At 50.1% G+C, this 20,417-nt stretch overlaps 1 pseudogene; it reads left to right on the plus strand.

Annotated features, from left to right (window-relative positions):
• Positions 1 to 726: 726 nt before the first annotated feature.
• Positions 727 to 20,417, plus strand: part of LOC138452872 (ubiquitin-conjugating enzyme E2 J1-like) — a 37,594-nt pseudogene continuing 17,903 nt past the window's right edge.

The raw sequence follows: 20,417 nt of genomic DNA on the forward strand, positions 1-20,417 counted from the left end.
CAAAACCGAATAAATACAGAAGGGACAACGCAGTAGCAGAGGTACAGATTGGCCCAAGATCCCGCCGGCTATTAAACCCAGGAATAACGCATCAAGGCCCGGACAAACTGACGCTCGCCGCCACCCACTCATGACCCAGCGCCTAAAGTACTTTCAAGGATCCCCTCTCGCCCACTTGTAACCTATCACCGCCCACTAGGGCTAAACTAACCGCTTGCCCTTCCCCTTGAACTGTCCCCTGACCTGTTATTACTGTTATTTTGTTATGAAGGACATAGTCCTTGTTGTTTTACTACTTGTATCTCGAAGCTCAAGGTCGCTGCTCGCAGCGCTCTTTATGTATTCGCTACCAATCGATGCAATGTTTGTACAAAAACCAATAAATATATTTTGGAAAAAAAAAAAAAAAAAAAGAGTAGGTTTCTCATCCAGATGAATAGATTATGTTGTCCTATTCCTAATATTTTGCCTGTAAGTGATTGATCATGTTGTACTTTGTATGTTTATTCTTATGGCTCAGTATTTTCACATGCAAAGTAACAACTATGTGCTTTGTGTGTACATATACTGAGCCATAAGAATAAACATAAAAAGTACTATATGATCAATCACTTACAGGCAAAATTGGCAGCTCCCATTCAGCGCTGGGGTTAGGCAGGAGTTGGTTATTTTTTTTTTAAAGATGTAAGCTGTATCTGTAAGGCATGTGGGCCCATCCTTATATTTATGACATTTAGTGCATCTTTCCAACTTTGGAATAAGAGTGTATTTGAAAAATCTGACGTGTTTTGTGTTTCCTCTGCCACCTTCACAGCTGTGAAACGCTTGATGAAAGAAGCTGCAGAATTGAAGGATCCTACCGACCATTACCATGCACAACCTTTGGAGGTTAGTAAGCTACCATTTTATACATACCTAACATGATTTATAGTTTTGACCTATGACATAATTACAATCAAAAGTCAAAGTAACCCATTCATCCCCTTTAGTGTAGTCTTATTTGCATAGACACACTGGGCAAGATTCTCAGAGTAGCACAAATGAATTGAGCACAGAGAGTGCGCTTGTTTTGGTTGTGTTACTTTCAGAAAAACTCAGGTCATCTTTATTCACAAAGGTGACAAGAGTATTTGAGGCGTTAGACAGTGGTGCAAAGATGTGCTGTCCAGCCCCCGTGCATACATTAGTGTCGGAAGCACGCTCCTGACACTAATGTATGACAGGCTCCCAGCAAGCACGTGGTTGCTTGAAGCGCATTTCACCAAGTTGGGGCCGTTAAATGGCCTGCTTATACTTGTAAAGGAGGGAACAAGTATTTCAATCCCTGTTTGGGGGATGGAAATGCAAGTGCAACAGCTGTGGTTTTAAACCGTGGCTGTTGTACTGCAATAACAATAAAAAATCATGACAGTCTCAGAAATGACAATGTCATAATTTGCGCCTTGCCATGCGCCGGTTTCAAAACATTTGTGTATTCGAAGTATGCTCTAAAATGCCAAGAAATGCCCCCTTATTTGCACAAAAAAAGGGGCGACAAATCTGAATTAATGCTTCTACAAAGTGCTTATTTAGATGCCCATTGTGAATTAGACTGCTAATTGGTTGGGTGGAAGTGGGATACGCCGGCGCATCTCCACTCTTGCGCCCAAAAAAGCTTTGAGAATGTGGGAACCCCTTATTTCATGCCCATTGGGTCTTGTAAGTAGAGAAATATTCTGTGTCATGCAGGGCTTTACAGTAGATACAAATCACTTTTGTACCGTAGGGCTGAATTTCAAATGTTGTTTTGTTTTGTTGTTGTCAGTAAACTGTTGTTGAATTTGGCAATAGATTGTCCATCTATAGCTCATTTGTATCATCTAAGCACTCATGTTATCGTAGTTAAGGATTAAACACCAAACCCTCTGATCACTCTAACAAAAACCCTTCCAGAATCATGAGCAAAAAGTACTGGTACGTTCAGTCCCTCTTCCTCCAGATTGATGGGATGTGACATCTGCAGGGCAAAATAGCAAGATGTTATGCCCACAGAAAATAGAGAAAACTGATGGGGAACTTGGTCTGCATGTACAGTGTACACAGTTGATCCACTCTCACAATTGATGCGTTAGCTATCTCCATGTTCCTCAGTCCACTTATGACTGGATGTTCCCAGCATGCCTCATGATTATTGACCGACTGGGCTCAACGTAAACTTTTTGATTGATGTTGACTTAGTGACTCAACATTCAGCTTCTTTTGTGGCCTTTTGCTTTTGGATTTGATGCCCTATGGAGTTTTGAAGGCTTTACACCCTTGTTTTCTATACATTCTGGAAACCTTTTACTGGCAATCTCTAGTAGTGAAACCAGAGATGGGCCTTGTGCGCAACAACTGCCTTTACATTTAGGTACTGCTTAAGCTTAAATTTACTGATGTTATTTGGTAGATGCTTTTAGGCCTTAGTACACTCGCTCTAACTCTGATAAAGCCCCTGGGTCTAAGTCTTCTGACTTTCCTACAGCACATTGAAGGAGCTGGACAACTGGACCTGCCCCAAAGAGCTGCAGGATCTGATGCCTGAGGTCCCAAATAGATCCTTAAGAAAATGCTAGGGGTAATGCTCCTAAACCGGATGTGCACTGCCTGCATCATAATACCTTCAACATAGGGATGATTCTCTGCATCATCAAAAAAGCCCTTTGTGTCATGTAAATTAGGGGTTCATTACATCTGGAGCCTCTGTGGTGCAAAAGAGGCAGAACTGACAGTTTCCCTAGTATTAAGGGACCATGTCGCTGTTGTTAAAGCGAGGGGGGGAGGGATTTGCATAATATTTGGTAGCCTTGATGCTCATCGCCTAGGACCCCTGTACTCTTTCAGTAGGCTGACGTGTATTCTGGATCACTGTATCTGGGCTGCTCAATCCTCCTTCTTTCTTTAATCTGGACCATACAAAATTATTCCGTGAGATTCAAAAGCTGCTGGAATTTACGACCTCCGAGCCAGATAGCTTGGAGGAGCGACTGCTGGGTTTCCGTTCCTGTTTGTACTCTTTGGTCAAGATCGAACGGGTCGTCGTACCATCATGAATCTCCATCAGATCAATCTTTTCCTTCCCAATTAATTCTTCAAAGTGGCCACCTTCTTGTGTTGCAGAATCAAAACTGTCTTTGCTTGATAAACCTCAGGAATTCATAATTCAGCGTACTGATCTGAAGTAGCACCCAATGTTTGTGAAGTTTGTTGCAGGCACGGTTTGCCAACGGTAAAATGTGCTTCTGAGCTGTCTAAGCTCTGCCATTCAAGTCTTCACCTGTCATTTATTTCATATTTGAACAAATTCATAGCGCCAAGGTCATACAGTTTCTAAGCATTGCGTTCTGTAGTAGAGCAATAAGGTGGTTAAGTGTGCCAGTAAAAGGCATGTTCTACAGAGTTGAAAAGACTTTAAATATTATGAACCCACAACAAGCCCTTGAGAACTGTGTTGGGTTGTTTCAGAATGCAGGTGTAACCTTTCCCTGCGTTTTTTCTTAAACTATCCAACTCGAAGATAATGCCACATTAAGGAGGCCCCAGCACATCTCTTCTGATGCTTGCATAATGAGCCGAGAACACATTCTACTTCATTGAATATCATTAAGAAAATCTCCTCTTGAGAAACTATGGAACTGAAATACACTTTGTTGCTTTCAAGAACATTCTGAAACCCTTCTTCAAATTTTAAGTATGAATTAATTTCTGTTAATTAGAAGTCTGACTAACAGCCTTAGACAAAAGTATTCAGCGATAATGAATGTTGTCTTTTCATACTTGCATTAATGCCAGTGAAATCACTTCTCCCATAAACCAGACATAGGATGACATCAAATCCTGCTACTCTTAACAAAAAGAATGGTCCATATAGCTTAACTGAAATGCAAATAAAAGGTGATGTAAGTGCCCAGCCCTTACAGCCCACCTATTGCACCCTTCTATTGCACTTCCATCTCTTAACTGTCATACATACTTTCTCCAGCATGGGGTCTGGCATGGATTCACATGCTTGTATTCCCCGTCGTCGGGCTGGGAATACTCAGTAAAAGAAAAACAGTTTCACTTTCACTTACAAACTGTATTTCCCCTTTAAACCAGTCGTGGTCCTCTTGGTCATACCGCCCACATCCAATGACAGTCCTCTCTCTAAGCCCCTCCTCTGGCAGCCATCTTCAGATTTTTACTGCACGCTTCAGTGTTGGGAGTCCTTGGGTTTGCTCTGTGAGCTATTCCTATGTGTTATTGTGTTTTTTGATGGAAAAAGGTTCTATTTTTGTTCTGAAAGAGCCTGTGTGCAGGGATCTGTTGTCAGTGAATTTCAGCGCCCCTCGAGGGCAAAGATCGTCGAAGTTTCCAGAAGGCCATCTGGCTGAGTTCACCCCCTCCAACCATGACAGAGGAGAAGGAAGATCCCTCTTAAAGTCCTGCACCAAGTGCGGGCTACGGAATTTGTTTGTTTAAGACAAGCACCTGCAATGCCTCTACTGTCTGCATCCAGACCACAAAGAAGTAGAATGCGAGATATGCCTCGGTTTCTCTAAGAAGGCGACAAAGTATAGGTGCAGTAGACTGGCAGCAAGGCCTCTGCCCCGAGTAGGGTCATGCCTCACCCTGGATCGGCTGGTCCGAGGAGTGGTCTTCTTTTTTAAAATTTTTATTTAAGTTATACAGGTAGTCATTAGGAACATATTGAGACCATGTACATTTAACTAATACCCTCCCCCCAACAACTTATACATAGAATATTCAGAACAATTAGATCCCCCATCCCCTTACCCCCTATAGAACAGTGTTTCCTATTGTTTTATATGTCTTGCACAGATCTAATGATTGTGATTAATGCATAGTGTTTACATTGTACAATCAAAAGTGGGCATGGTTGCCTCCTTGAAACTATCACAGTGGTCTCCTCCGGTGGGCCAGTTGCCTTGCTTCCAATAATTGGCCGGGCATAGATGTCCAGTCCCCTTCCCTTTTGGACATGATCAGGTCCCGGGCATGTATTTATTCACAAATTCTCCCCACATTAGGTCATATTGCATGGATTTCGCATGTGGGGCTACAGTGATCCTTCCCATTATACAGATGTTGGTGGCCACATTGACCCATTCTCCCTTCCTCGGTACTCTCTTGGATTTCCACTTCATTACCAGGGTGGCTCGTGCCGCCAACAAAAGTGGGGCTGCCAAATCTGCGATCGATCTAAATTCATCCTCACACTTTTCAAACCCAAATAGAATTAAGAGGGGGTCAGCTACCCGTTCAATCCCATCAAGGTCTCTGATCCACCCTAAGACTTCGTCCCAGAAAACTCTAATAAGGGGACAGCTCCACCACATGTGCTCTCCACATTCACGCCAGCATAGCAGGCTCATTGACTGGAACATTTGGAACATATTGCCACCCGTGTAATAATTTAATGGCATGGAGTTTATATTGACTGGCTATCAAGGCCTGAGAGGCAGCCCTGCACGTTTTCCCCCACATATCCAGATCAATTTCATCACCAAAGTCTTTCTCCCATCTATTCTTCAAGTGCAAGGTAGATCCCTTCTCAGCCACAATCAGTTCTCTATATATGGCGGACATCAGGCCTTTCATTTCAGTTCTATAGTTTAGCAGTTTTTCGAATGGGGTGAGGTCCCTACTGATCGCCTCTCTCCACTTGTCCCTTGTCAGAATACCTTTGAGTTGCAAGAATTGAAAGATGAAAAGGGGGCCCAACCCCAGGGCTTCCTCTAATTCTGAGATTGTAATAAAGGAGCCATCTCTCCAAAGCTGGCCCACTCTTTCCAAGCCTGCCTCATACCAGGACTGACATTTTTCCAGGTTGGGGATGTCCTCTCGGCTGCCCGAAACCCATAAGTGACTCAGAGGGGATGGCCAGGTAGTGATCTCATGCTTGCAACTCCTTTCCCTTCATATGTACCACATGGTCCCCAGTATCAGTGGATCCCTTAGTCTCCGTAGTAATTTCTTCCTCAGTACCCAAAGCCATTCTGAGACTGTTGCTAGGGCTAGGTAGTAGTAGTCTAGTTCAACCAATAGGTTTTTTTGTGGTTTCTCAAATGAGGGATCAGAATTCTTAACTGGGCTGCCTCATAGTACTTCCTCAGGTCTGGCAGACCCACCCCACCTTTATCTTTGGGTAGTGTTAGGGTCTCATAGGCTATCCTTGCCTTCTTCCCCTGCCACAGGAACCTCAACATCGCCCTTTTAACCTCATCAAAGAAGTGCTTCGCCATTCGGATAGGGAGCATCTGAAACGGGTAAAGGAAGCGAAGGAGACATACCATCTTAACTGCATTGAGCCTCCCCAGCCATGATATTGTAAGTTTATCCCATCCTGCCAAATCAGCGTGGAATCTCGATAGAAGGGGGGCGGGGGGAAGTTGGCCTCATACAATTTGTTAAGGTCCCTCGTGACGTTTATTCCAAGGTATTTCAACGTGCCTTTCTTAATCGTAAGACCCAACGGGGAGAACCTTTCTATGTCCTCTTGTGAGTTCATGCAGGGGGAATAGAATGGACTTGGCTCTATTTATTTTGAAACCTGAGAGCTCACCGTATTCAATTAGATGGACTGCTACGGGTATGGATGATGTGTAATTCGTAATCTGCAAGAGTAGGTCGTCAGCATATAGAGCAGGGGTGCACAACTGATTTTGACAGAGGGCCGAAAGTACCTTACATGAGGGCTAAAGTGGGCCGAAAAGTAAATGTGGGCGGGGCGGTAGGCGAGGCGTGGCAGAAGGCTTTTTAAACCCCCAAGTTGTACTAAACACATGGAAAAAGAATGTTTTTGAAGGGTAACGATTTTTATTTGCATTTCAAAAAATGTTGTACTACACATTTTCCATTGTTATCATTTATTTCTATTTAGTTATTGTATCTCGCCTGTTTAATTAACTTATATATATTTTATTGACCCTAGATTAGACATGCCGTTATTTTGGACTGCTACAGTTTGCTCTTTGGGTTGCCCAAGAGGAGTATGGCCTTAGTTGAGTCAGGTTTCCTCAAAAAGCCAAAGATGAACATCTCCTAACTGTGCCTGTTTTAGCTTTATTATTGGGTTCACTCTTGGAGTGCAACACTATGCCCCATGGCCCCCTCACCCCCAACCAAACACTATGCCCCATGGCCCCCTCACCCCCAACCAAACACTATGCCCCATGTCACTCACCCCCAACCAAACACTATGCCCCATGTCCCCCTCACCCCCAACCAAACACTATGCCCCATGTCCCCCTCACCCCCAACCAAACACAATGCCCCATGGCCCCCTCACCCCCAAACCAAACACTATGCCCCATGGCCCCCTCACCCCCAACCAAACACTATGCCCCACGGCCCCCTCACCCCCAACCAAACACTATGCCCCATGTCCCTCACCCCCAACCAAACACTATGCCCCATGGCCTCCTCACCCCCAAACAAACCCCCACCTCATGGCCCCCCCACCCCCAACAAAACCCCCGCCCCCCAAATCAGCACACACAAACCAGCACCAATACAGACCCGAACCCCCACCCCCCAACTCAGCACACACACAAACATGCACCCATAAAGACTCAAACCCCCCCACCCCCCAACTCAGCACACACTCTCAAGCATGCACCCATACAGACCCGAATCCCCACCCCCCCAACTCAGCACACACAAACATGCACCCATACAGACCCGAACCCCCCACCCCCCAACTCCAAACCCCCCACCCCCCAACTCAGCACACACACTCTCAAGCATGCACCCATACAGACCCGAACCCCACACCCCCCAACTCAGCACACAAACATGCACCCATAAAGACCCAATCCCCCCCAACTCAGCACACACTCTGAAGCATGCACCCATACAGACCCGAACCCCCCCACCCTCCAACTCAGCACACACACAAACATGCACCCATACAGACCCGAACCCCCCACCTCCCCCAAATCAGCACACTCTCAAACAAGCACCCATACAGACCCGAACCCCCACCCCCCAACTCAGCACACACACAATTATGCACCCATAAAGACCCAAACCCCCCACCCCCCAACTCAGCACACTCTCAAGCATGCACCCATACAGACCCGAACCCCCCCAACTCAGCGCACACACAAACATGCACCCATACAGACCCGAACCCCCCGCCACCCAACTCCAAACCCCCACCCCCCAACTCAGCACACACACTCTCAGGCATGCACCCATACAGACCCGAACCCCACACCCCCCAAATCAGCACACAAACATGCACCCATAAAGACCCAAACCCCCCCAACTCAGCACACACTCTGAAGCATGCACCCATACAGACCCGAACCCCCCCACCCCCCAACTCAGCACACACACAAACATGCACCCATACAGACCCGAACCCCACACCTCTCCCAAATCAGCACACTCTCAAACATGCACCCATAAAGACCCGAACCCCCCACCCCCCAACTCAGCACACTCTCAAGCATGCACCCATACAGACCCGAACCCCCCCACCTCAGCACACACACAAACATGCACCCATACAGACCCGAACCCCCCGCCACCCAACTCCAAACCCCCACCCCCCAACTCAGCACACACTCTCAAGCATGCACCCATACAGACCTGAACCCCCCCTTCCCCCCAACTCAGCACACACACACCATTCAAATCAAAACATTCATACACATCCGACAACCCCCCCACACCCCTGCATCTCAACATACACACAAAAAACATTCAAATACAAACATTCATACACATCCGACACACCCCCCCACCCCCGCATCTCAACATACACACAAAATACATTCAAATACAAACATTCATACACATCCGACACACCCCCCCACCCCCGCATCTCAACATACACACAAAATACAATCAAATACAAACATTCATACACATCCGACACACCCCCCCACCCCCGCATCTCCACATACACACAAAATACATTCAAATACAAACATTCATACACATCCGACACCCCCCCCACCCCCGCATCACAACATACACACACACATAAAGCAAAACAAACCCGACACACAAACACAAACAGAGCACTTACCGGAGACGTGCTGGAAGGCAGGTAAGCTGGAACGCTGGAATTGTACTACGGCTGGCGTGGTTGAAGTCTGAAATGCCTTCCGGCATCAAGCCTTATGGACCACGCCAGCCGTAGTGCTGGCCCTCCATTGGTGCAGCACACACGCATTACGTGGCTCGTAGGAGCGACATGGTGCGTGTGGGCTGAGCCAATGAGGGCCAGTGTTTTGTCTGGCCCGGAAGACAACAAAGACTTTCCTAATGGAGGGCGGCCGCGGGCCGCCCTCCATTAGGAAAGTCTTTGTGCCTCGCGGGCCGGACAAAAGAGCATGGCGGGCCGCAACTGGCCCGCAGGCCGTATGTTGTGCACCCATGATATAGAGCCACCTTATATTCTTTCCCACCCATCTGGAGTCCCTCCACCTGGTGGTCGTTCCTCAATTTCTGGGCTAGGGGCTCCGAGGAAAGCGCCAAGAGTATCACTGAAAGGGGCCATCCCTGTTGTGTTCCCCTGCCCTATTGAAACCAGCGGGAGTAGTCGCCATTTACAAACACAGAGGCTTTGGGGGACGTATACACCGCTTGGATCCCTTTCCTAAATTTTGGACCGATTCCCACCTTTCTCAGGACTGCCATCAGAAATCCCCATTCAACCCTGTCAAACGCCTTCTCTGCGTCCACCGATACGAGGGCAGTGCCGTTGGTCATTTGTCGCATCTCATTAATCAGGTGTAGGGTCTTTCGCATTGGGGTCCGCTCCCTGTCTGCCCAGTATGAATCTGACTTGGTCAGCATTTATCAGACGAGGCATGAGCCTTTCCAACCTTGCGGCAAGGACTCTAGTATAAATCTTAGCATCTATGTTTAACAAGGATAATGGACAGTAAAAACCACACTGCTTGGGGCCCCAGCCTTCTTTCGGAATCACTGAGATGAGGGCTCGAACAAAGGAGTCGGGGGGCCATAACGGTATCGAGAATCTCGTTAGAGTTCCACCATGAAGGGGAGGAGTGGGTAGAGAAAGGGCTTGTAAAACCCAGCAGTGCATCCATCCTCACCAGGGGCTCTCCCTAGTGATAACCTGTTAACTGCACCCTTGATTTCATCTGCTGTTATAGAGGCCTCTAAATTGAGAGATTCATCGTATGAAAGTTTCGGCATCTTAACCGAGGCTAGATAACCATCCGTTCCCGATTGTCTAGGGACCACATCTGATTTATAGACTGTCACATAAAAGGTTGCGACGGCTTCTGGGTAGCTCCATTTATTGCACTGTGAGGACTCCCCCTTCCTCTATTGCCTCGACCCTTCGTTCTGTTTGTTGTTCCCTTAATCTGACTGCCAACAACGCATCTGCCTCGTCTGCTTTTTCGTAAAACTTCTGCCTCAGAAGTTGCAGTTTACGGACTATTTGCCCCTCCTCGAGGAGTTGGTGCTCTTCCCTTTTCCGTTTTCCCTCTAAGATCTTATCTGCCCTTCCATCCCCACTTCCCCTTGCCTCCTCATCTAGTTGGCTTATCTCTTACCTAAGTTTGCCTTCAACCAGAGTTCTCTCCCTCTTCTTGTGAGCACCCTCTCTGATTAGAATACCCCGCCATGTTGACTCCCCCGCCCCCCACACCGTCATTTTGGAGACTTCTCCTGTATTATTTGTCTTAAAGTATTCTTTGATCTCACTTTCCATCTCCGTCTTAAAGACTGGGTCTTTTCCAGAGGGATTTGTTCCACCTCCATCGCCCTCTTTTGCTAGACTATCCCAATGCATGCCAACCGTGACCAGATTGTGGTTAGACCAGGTGACCGGTGATCTCTGATCTCATCGCTGCGTCCCGTAGTTCCTCACATAGGAATATGTAATCAATTATAGTGAACGTGTTATGGGGGGAAGAATAGAAGGTGTACCCCCTTTCCTCAGGGTGGAGCCCCCACCATGCATCTTGCAACCTGTAGAGTTCATCATGTCCATGAACCCCTCCGCGACCCCCATCAACTGGGTCTCGTGCATTGGGGTTGCCTGCTGTCCAGTCTTGGGTCCGCCCATAAGTTGAAGTCTCCTCCAAGGAGGACATGTCCCATAGCTTCTAACATAATTTTGGGAATCGTCTTGGTGAGGAATCTGGACTATCTCCGAGTTGGGGAGTACACCGTAGCAAACTTGATGGACACCCTTTTTATGAAACCTGCCACTAGCAGCGCTCGTCCTTCTACATCAGCACATATGTTGGTGACCTTGAAGTCTAATCCCTTTCTAATAAGTGTTCCTACTCCCCCCCCAACCCCTCCTCCTCTGAGGCCCAGAGCCCCAGGACTCTGTCCCCATTTGCATTCTTAGTATTTTTCGCTCCTCCTCACAGGCATACTTGGTTTCTTGTAGGAACATGACATCGAGTCCCACTCTGCGAAATTCCCTACATACCAAGGACCTTTTGGTCGGTGAGTTCAGACCTTTGGCATTTAGTGTCCGTACCCTGAGGAGACCTCCCCTCTGCGAGTCCAAATTATCCACCTTTTGTTTTAGTGTGTATCAAGTGACTCCTCCAGGGGGGTCGGCAACCAGACGCACAGTGGAACACCGGCATACTCGCAAGTCTATCGTGTAACGAGGATCCTGTTATCACCCTATTTCCTCCCCACCACCCCTTCTCCCCCTGTCGCCGTCCAATTAGACCCAGTTGGATTCACTGAGTCTGTGCCGCACCATTAGTGGATACCGGTGCGGTCCCCTGCATGAAACGATCACAATAACATTGAGCCTCCTCTTTCTACTCTCCCACCCCTCCCAAAATCAAAACATTGACCTCAAAGAAAGAACTTATATTTCCCGTATGAATCCAGCCACAACAATCCACCCATCTTCCAAGCGAGGGGTGTCAGAATTGGTACAATCGTACATGTGTCCGAGCCTGAAGGCATCAGGGCAGGGAAGGTCCCGGCCAACAGCCTCCAGCAAACCATTATCCCCCGGGGTATCCAGGTTATGTGCAGTCTCGAACTCTTGGGCGAGTGGCCCCAGGACGATCATGTTCCAGGTAACAGGAACCGTTCACACCATGGCAATGTATATCTGTGTGCCCTTGGGCCCCTTTATAGTTGAGTGATGTGTGGCTTTTAGGAGACTTATTGCATTATCAGGCATGGTCAATCCTCTGCCTCAGGCGAGGCATTCCCTCTTCGATATTTCCTTGAGCCAGGTATACGCTTCCTCCTTGGGCCTTGGATGCCCCACTGTCTATCCCCTTTCCTCCTCTCTCCATGGTCTCTCCATTCTTCACGGCTGTCCAATAATTCAGATATGCAATTCTTGATGTCTTTTTCGGACTTCAGCTGGTCTTTTTTGCCTTCAAGCTCAAACATGAGGGAGAATGGGTAGCCCCATCTGTAGCCTATTCCGTGCTCTTTCAACCATTTTGTTGGGGGGGGGTGAAGAGCCGCCTCAGGGGCAGAGTCGGGGAAGACAAATCTTGACAGATCGTCACTCGTGCCTCGCTGAGGGCGACCTGCCCACTGCGTTTGGCCTTCTCCAAGATTCTGGCCCTGTCCTGGTAGTTATGGAAGCGAGCCAGAAAGGATCTAGGTCCGCCTGCTGGTCTTCCCGCTCTGTGTATTCCTTCCGTTTTCGGTTCATCAATCACTTCGTCCTCGACTAGGAGCTTCATTATGTTGTGGAGCGTTTTTTTTTTTTTAGGTCCCCTTCAGACTCGTCTTCTTTTTCCGGGATGCCAAAAAAGCATAATTTGTTTCGTCTCACGATTTTCTAAATCGTCCATCTTAATACGGAATTCTTCCTCTTTGCTCTATTTCGGTAATCCTGTGGTCCATTTGCATCTCAAGGGTATTTAACGAAGTTTGATTTATTCTCGACTCCTTCGAGTCTCTCTTCCATCTTGTCCTTCCGTTGTGTGATCTTGTCGATTTTTCCCTCCTATTTTGGCCCCCATGTTCTTGATTTCATTCAATAAGGCCGCAACATCTCCTTTGGTGGCTGCCGCCTCGGCTCCTGAGGTTGCCATGGTTGTATCTTGGGGGGCTCCTAGTGCCAAGGGAGATGGGAGTAAACAAATTTCGCTAGTTTCAGCTTTATGTCGGTGGGCTTGGTGACAGGCCCTCCGGCTGGGGTTTGGGCTCACTAATGTGTTGCAGGGGGTATAGCCATTCTTCCTCGTATCGGGGCTGGGGCCTCGTCTCTTTATCTATGAGGCCTTTCGTGCCCCGATGGAGGGTGCACACCACGGACCAGTGTGGGGTCCCATTTCCATAGAGCTCATGTGTCCAGGTTACGATCTTGTTAGCTCACAGGGATGTGCTCCGCTGGGGGTGCACGCTCTGTGGGTGAGGGTCAGGAGGTAACAGTTTGTGGCAGGTTCCTGTTCGTAGGTGCTGAGTCATGTGCCCAGTCTTCGGCTCAAATTCGTGGTTGTCAGACCCTTCCCCGCTGGGGTCTGGGAGATGTTTTGGCTTGGAGAATTCACTCCGTCTGGGGCTGCAGCCAAGCCAGGAGCTCAGGTTAACAACTTAAAACGCACCAGTCGCCCAAGTGCAGGTGAGAGTTGATTAGGATGATAGACCCGATGCCTCACAGGGTTCTCGTCAGCTCTGCAGGCTGCAGAACTTGGACCTCACTGCCGATGCGTGTCACCCTGTGGTGGTACTGGATAGAGCAACTGTCCGCGGAACGTGGGACCACAAAGGACCATTAACTGGGGGCCCAACCCTTCGCCCCTCCATATCTACTGTTCGCTGAGGCAGCTGCCAGCGCAGGGCTCCCTGAGAGAGATTCCGTTGTCTAGAAAACAGCCGGTCCTTTCATGTGTAGAGGGAGGCCCATCTCAGAGGGTGATGGGCCGGGACTTACTGGTCACCCTATATGAAGCTGGGATCCCACAATGGTCTTATTGAGATGAAGCCCGGGTCTCGGTGTTCCGTGTAGGCTTAGGTACGGGGTTCCAGCCTCGTGATGTATCGGGTGACGGGCAGCAGTGGACAGATGGCCTTGGATTCCCTTTAGGTGTGGAGAGGGGAGAATAAATCATCAGGTTCTCACACTTTGGCGGCGATATTTAGGCTAGTTGGTCCCTCGTCTTGGATCAACTGTATTTCTCATATGCTGATATGAGGCAGTGAATGTCCGGGTGAGCAGGGCCTGTCGATTCACTCTCGCTATTTACATGCAGAATGTTGGCGTGCGGGCCTAGTTTGTTCAGGAGATCCTAGCAAGTCAGTGCTCACCCTGATGTTGTCAGTGTCCCCGGCTCCACTAATGGGCACGTGAGACCGTTTGGGCTCTGTTGTTGTTTCGGGTTTGTTTGGTGTGGGGGGTGTTTGGTCTCACCTCAGACACTTCAGAATGTGCTTCTCCTCCAGTTACTAAGTGCCGGCATTAAGGAGTTCATGGAACCATCTGCCGGCGAGGGTGGAACGTCTGACGGTCCGCGCCTCACAGTGGGGCCGGTATCTGTAAAGACCGAGACAGCTCGCGCCTCTCAAGGGCGCAGTGCAGCGTCCCACTCCAGTGGGGGATCGAGGGTCTCAGGGTCTCCTGGGTCAGGGGCTGCCTTCGGTTAATTCAGGGCACGGTTCATTCAGGGCACCTGAATCAGGGTTGGTGCGGCTGGTATCCCTGAGTCAGGGTGACATGGCCGTAGTGGATGGATCAGGATCCGCAGGTGGGTCTCCAGACGCACACTGCAGTCCGCGTGGATTACCTGGACCCACACCACCAGAGGCCCAGTCCCCGGCAGAGAATTAGTGGGTGTTCTGGGTTGATGCTGTATCTGGTGCAGGTGTCTTTGGGGCCCAGCCTCCGGACGTGTCGTGTTGTGTAACGATGCCTTCTGAGTCCACCAGGCAAACTGTTTGGGGTGGACACTGGGGGTGCTCACCTCTGCTATCCGCATCCGAGGGGAACCAGAAGCGGGTCCTCAATCTCCCTGCATCGGCTTGCATGGTTGCTCCTCATACAACTGTTCATGGGCCGCTCTTACTTTAACTTGTAGCTCTCCAGGCCGTCTTATCCGAGCGCCGGGGTTCAGTTCCTTGATTCTACAAGATTCCTTATCCGATTTTCACAATTTTCTCGCCCACTTTGTGGGTGAAAGGTTCAGAGTCAGCTGCACTCCACTTTTACCAGGGTGGGGGGGTCTTCCAGTGGGGGCACAGGCCAATTTTGGGACCACTTGGTTCGGAGCTCACACAGAGGCAGACTCTATCCGTGCGCCCCCCGGTGGCCGATCGGAGCAGTCTTCTAAGTCCTTTGAGGATGCCTCATCCGTGGGGGCCCAAGACAAGGCTAAGAACCGCAAGTCCGGGGCCGTTGCAGAAGCGGGTCCCACAGTGGACAGGGTGCAATCGACATCACCCTCCGCCGGCAATCAAGCTCCTTGAAAAGGAAATTGCCCAACCCGGCTAAATTGCGGGAGAAGCCCGAGAAGTCGCAGACGGAGGAGAAGGCCGAACTGCCCAAGAAGGCCCAATTGGCACAGGATAAGACTTTGTTGACGATATAGCTGGTGGCGGCTGCTCTAACGAAGGCTAAGGGGGGCTGACCCCGTGAAGATAGCCTCCGCAGCACAGAAGGTATCCCTGCCCTGAGAGGTGAAACTGCCACAGTTTCTTTGGCACGCCAAAGAAGGGGGTGCTGTCTCAAAACCCGGGGGGGGCCGAGAGGAGGACCCGGAACAGCCCCAGGCCTTGTCCCAGGCCATGGAAGTTTCGTCCACAGACGACGAAGACCTGGAGTCTTACACATGGTCCACAAGGATGTGGAGGAAGAAGGAAGAAGGAAGAAGGGAGAAGAAGACCATTTCAGCCTTCACATCGTGCCCCCTCTTCCCCAGCACACCCGGACACCTGTACAGGGACATATACGGCCACGACCGATGACAACGATATTGCTGCAGCGGGCGGTGGGTCTCTGCATCCTAGGGCGTCCCCACCGGAGGAAGTGGTGGTGTTCCATTCCATCATTGCCAGAGCCTCTGAGCTATTTCAGCGTGTGCCCCGAAGAAACCAGGAAGGAAGTCTTCTTGTACTGAGGTGCGAGGCCACGAGGAAGACCATCATGGCAGTGCCCCTTCTGGACGAGATGTGGGAGGAGGGCCTGGCCCTCTTAAATGACCGTTGCACGGCTCTGGCCAAACTGGATAGGCTGGAGAAGAAGTGCTGGAATCCGCAACCAAGTCCCTGAGGATGCAACCATCGCCGGATTTGGTGGTTTCAGCGGCCGCAAGGAAATGGTCATTAACCCATACTCGTCTCTTCAGCCCCTCCGGACAGCGAGGGGAAAAAGTTGGATGCCATAGGAAGGAAGGTGATTTACAACGTGGTGTCCTCAATCAAGGCGCCCAACGCGCTGGCGGTTCCTGGCCAAGCACGACAGGAGCTGTGGTACAAGCTGGGTCCGATTTTGGAGTTCCTCCCCAATGACAAGCCGATGGAGGTAATCGCTGTCTTCCAGGAAGGGGAGGTGGCATCGGACCATGCCATCACAGTACAGCTGGACATTACCGACACTGGTTTCCGGCAGATGGGGCCGGTTGAAGCCTGCACATTTCTGCCAGGAGGTCCAGGCGAATTTACTGGACATGCCTTTCAACATAGATAGCCTTTTTGGGAAGGCAATTGGCGAGTCCCTGCAGGCCATCAAGGCAGATATGGAGACAGCCCATTCCCTGCAGATACAGAGACAGCCCATTCCAGCAGCACCGCTTTTCTTTTCACTCCTGCAGAGGAAAGTCGAACAGATCTTCAAAAGGTTTCTCCTCTTCGTACCGACAGCCTTCCAGATCCACGACCCAGGAAGCCTACAGAGGAGGTTTCCAGCCCTACGGTGGCAAAGGGCCGCGCAGGATGCTGGTGCCGAAGCAAGCCTGAACCGGCCAGGATTTCGGGCCCCCACCCGTGTTCCCCGGTAGGAGGCCAGTTGACAAGGTTCATCAGTGAGTGGAAAAAGATCACCACTGACAGATGGGTACTGGACGCTCTCGCCCAAGGACATACCCTGGAGTTTCAGCAAAGGTGTCCGCCGGTCCCTCTGATGGCCCGTCAGGAACAGCACATTCCTCTGCTCTTGGAGGAGGTACGGGCCATGCTGCAAAAAGGGGCGATACAGTTAGTTCCCCAGCGACTCTGGGGTTCCCGAGTCTATTACAGATAATTTTTGGCTAGAAAGAAGACTGGGGGCTGGAGGCCCATTCTAGACCTGCAACGTCTGAACAAATACCTCAAGTCCCAAAACTTCAGGATAGTCACGTTGCAACACATGCTCGGCCAACTGGAAAAAGGAAAATTCTTGACGTTGCTGGACCGGCAGGATGCCTACCTCCACGTCCCCATTCACATGAAACACAAAAGTTTCTACGCTTCGTAGTGCAGGGACAGCACCTCCAGTTCTAGGCCTTACCTTTCGACTTGAAGTCGCCCCCAGAGTGTTCACGAAGTGTTTGGCACCGGTGGTGTGAATCCGCGTTTAGGGGGTATTCACGTGTACCCGTACCTCGATGACTGGCTCATCCGGGCCCACTCACAAGATTTGGCCGTCGGACACACGGAGACAACCGTCCAGCTGCTGACGGATCTGGGAATCTCCATCAACTATCCAAAGTCCTGCTTGACACCATTGCAGAACGTGCTGTTTCTAGGAGCCCGACTCAATATGGCATCCTGACTGGCATCATCCTCAGAGGAGAGGGTAGCGGCCATTCAATGGAAGAGGCGATGGCTTTTGCTGATGAAGACCGCCACGGTACGAACCATCAAGTCATTGCTCGGCATGATATCGTCTTGCATCTACCTTATCCGGCTCTGCAAGCTTCATGGACAAGATCCTGCTCAACAAGGAGTTCCGTCGGGCGATAAGGTGGTGGGCCATTCGCTCCAACATCATCCGGGGCACAGTGTTTCAAATCCTGCCATACCAGGAGACCGTCATCACGGATGCTTCCCAGGAAGCATGGGCTACCCACACCAGGCGTCTGCACGCCAGAGGCCCGTGGCTGCTGGGAGGAGAAATCTCTCCATATCAACATCCTGGAGCTACGGGGAAGTGTTCTGGGCCCTCACGTCATTCCTTCCTTCTCTGAAGGGCAAGGTGGTGATGATCTTCAGACAATACCACCACAATGTTCTACATCAGGAAACAGGGAGCACTCGGTCCCCAGCGTTCTCCAAGGAAGCACAGGGCTTGTGGCGCTGGGCCGTTGGACAAGAGATGTTCCTCTCCACCTAGCGGGAGTCAAGAACACCATTGCAGACTCCCTCAGCAGGGAATTGTGCTTCTGCCATGCGTGGGAGCTTCGGCAGGACCAGGTGGACCGCATCTTCGTCACATGGGGCAGGCCCCAGATCGATCTGTTTGCGACGGCGGCGAACTCCAAATGCCAGAAGTTTGCCAGCAGATTCCACCATCCGAGGAGCCTTGGGATGCGTTCTCCTTCTCGTGAGAAGGCCTGTTTCTGTACGCGTTTCCTCCGTTGCCTCTCTTGCTATGAGTCATCAACACCCTCAGGCAGTGTAAATGCAGAATGATGCTCATCACCCTGGTGTGGCCGAGGCAGATTTGGTACCCGGATCTTATCAGCCTGTCGCAGTCACCTCCGGTCAAGCTCTCAGTGGTTTTGTATCTTCTCACCTGAGAAGGAGGCGCAATCCTTCTCCACGACCCAGGATCGCTGAACCTTAGAGCTTGGCTCCTGCAGCCCTAGAGTTCGGAGGATATGAGTTGCCTGTGCACTCTAGGGAGGTCCTCGCCAATGCCAGGGCGTTGTTGACTTTGAAGTGCTCCGATCACAAGTGGAAGTGTTTCGTTACGTGGTGCCAGTCTCAGAAGATTAACCCTCTGAAGGTCACGGCCCTGCAGATTCTTCCATACTTGCTATCCTTGGCCAAGGCCGGACTGGCACACGCCTCTATCAAGGTACATCTGGCGGCTATCTACCGCTACACCATGTCTCCAGGAAGATCTTCACTTTGGTCTCACTGACTCGTCAAGGAGTTCCTCAAAGGACTGTTTCGTCAATCTTTCCCGCCGGTGAAGGCTCCTGCCCCGGTGTGGGAACTCAACATGGTGCTGACAAGGCTCATGGGAGCCCCCGTCGAGCCTATGCATCTGGCCCCTCAAGTTCCTCTCATGGAAAACTGCTTTTCTTGTGGCCATCACCTCTGCCAGAAGGGTAGGTGAGATTCAGGCCCTGTCCTGCAAACAGTAATAACAGTCTTTCCACAACTCGAGGGTGGTGCTGCGGACGCACCCCTCTTTTATGCCAAAGGTTCTGTCGGAATTCAACCTCAACAAGCCTTTGGTGTTAGCTATTTGTCTCCTGAAGCTTTCCCGAAGCCTTTGTCACCGGCTGAAAGGGCCTTGCACTCGCTTGACATTGTTCTTGCACTGAAGTTCTATGTTACATGCACAGAGTTTTTGGAAGACTTCACAACTGTTTGTGAACTTTGGTCCTGTGATATGATATGATGGGTTATTTATAACGTGTTTAATACCCAGAGGTTTATAAGCGTGGATCCGGGGATCGAACCTGTGGTGCTGTGTGTCGTCTTGCTTCCAAGGCGAGCACGTTGCCCCCGAGCTATCCTCCTGTGACAACCATCGAAAGGCTTTGTCCAAGGCTTACATCTCCAGGTGGCTCTCCAGCTGAATCATGCATTGTCATCGGTTGGCGAACTGACCACTGCCTGGCCGTCCGAGAGCCCACTCCACCGGAGCGATCGCTGCAACGTTGGCGTTCTTGTCTGGTGTGCCCCTGCTGGACATCTGCAGGGCGGCTACGTAGAGGTCCACGCACATCTTCACGAAATTGTACTCCGTCGACAGGGATTCCAGGGAGGAGCCTAGAGTCGGCCAAGCAGTGCTGCGCAACCTGTTCACTTGAGGAGGGTTCTGTTCCAGAGGTAAGAGTTGATTGCTTCTGTTGAGCATTGCCATCTCCCGCAGCTGTGTAATGTTGTACTGCTAGGTATTCGTTATTCGTGAGCATGTGAATCCTTGCCGGACCCCAGGCTGGAGAAGGAACAAGTTACTTACCTGTAACTATTGTTCTACAGCATGGGCCTGGAATGGATTCACATGCAAACCGTCCCTCCGTCCCCTCTGTGGCTCTTCTTGGTCATACGTGCTTACCAAATGTCAAGATGGCTGCCAGAGGAGGGTCTTAGGGAGAGGACTGTCATTGGATGGGGGCAGTATGACCCAGAGCACAGTGATTGGTTTAAAGGGGAAATACAGTTTGTAAGTGAAATTGAAACTGTTTTTCTTTTACCAAGGATTCTCAGCCGGACGACTGGGAATATGAGCATGTGAATCCATGCCAGACCCATGCTGGAGAACAATAGTTACAGATAAGTAACTTGTTCCTTATGCTTCGCACATTACAACT

The sequence above is a fragment of the Ambystoma mexicanum genome, chromosome 4p (genome assembly GCF_040938575.1).
Source record: "Ambystoma mexicanum isolate Mex_15411 chromosome 4p, UKY_AmexF1_1, whole genome shotgun sequence".
NCBI classification, from domain to species: domain Eukaryota; kingdom Metazoa; phylum Chordata; class Amphibia; order Caudata; family Ambystomatidae; genus Ambystoma; species Ambystoma mexicanum.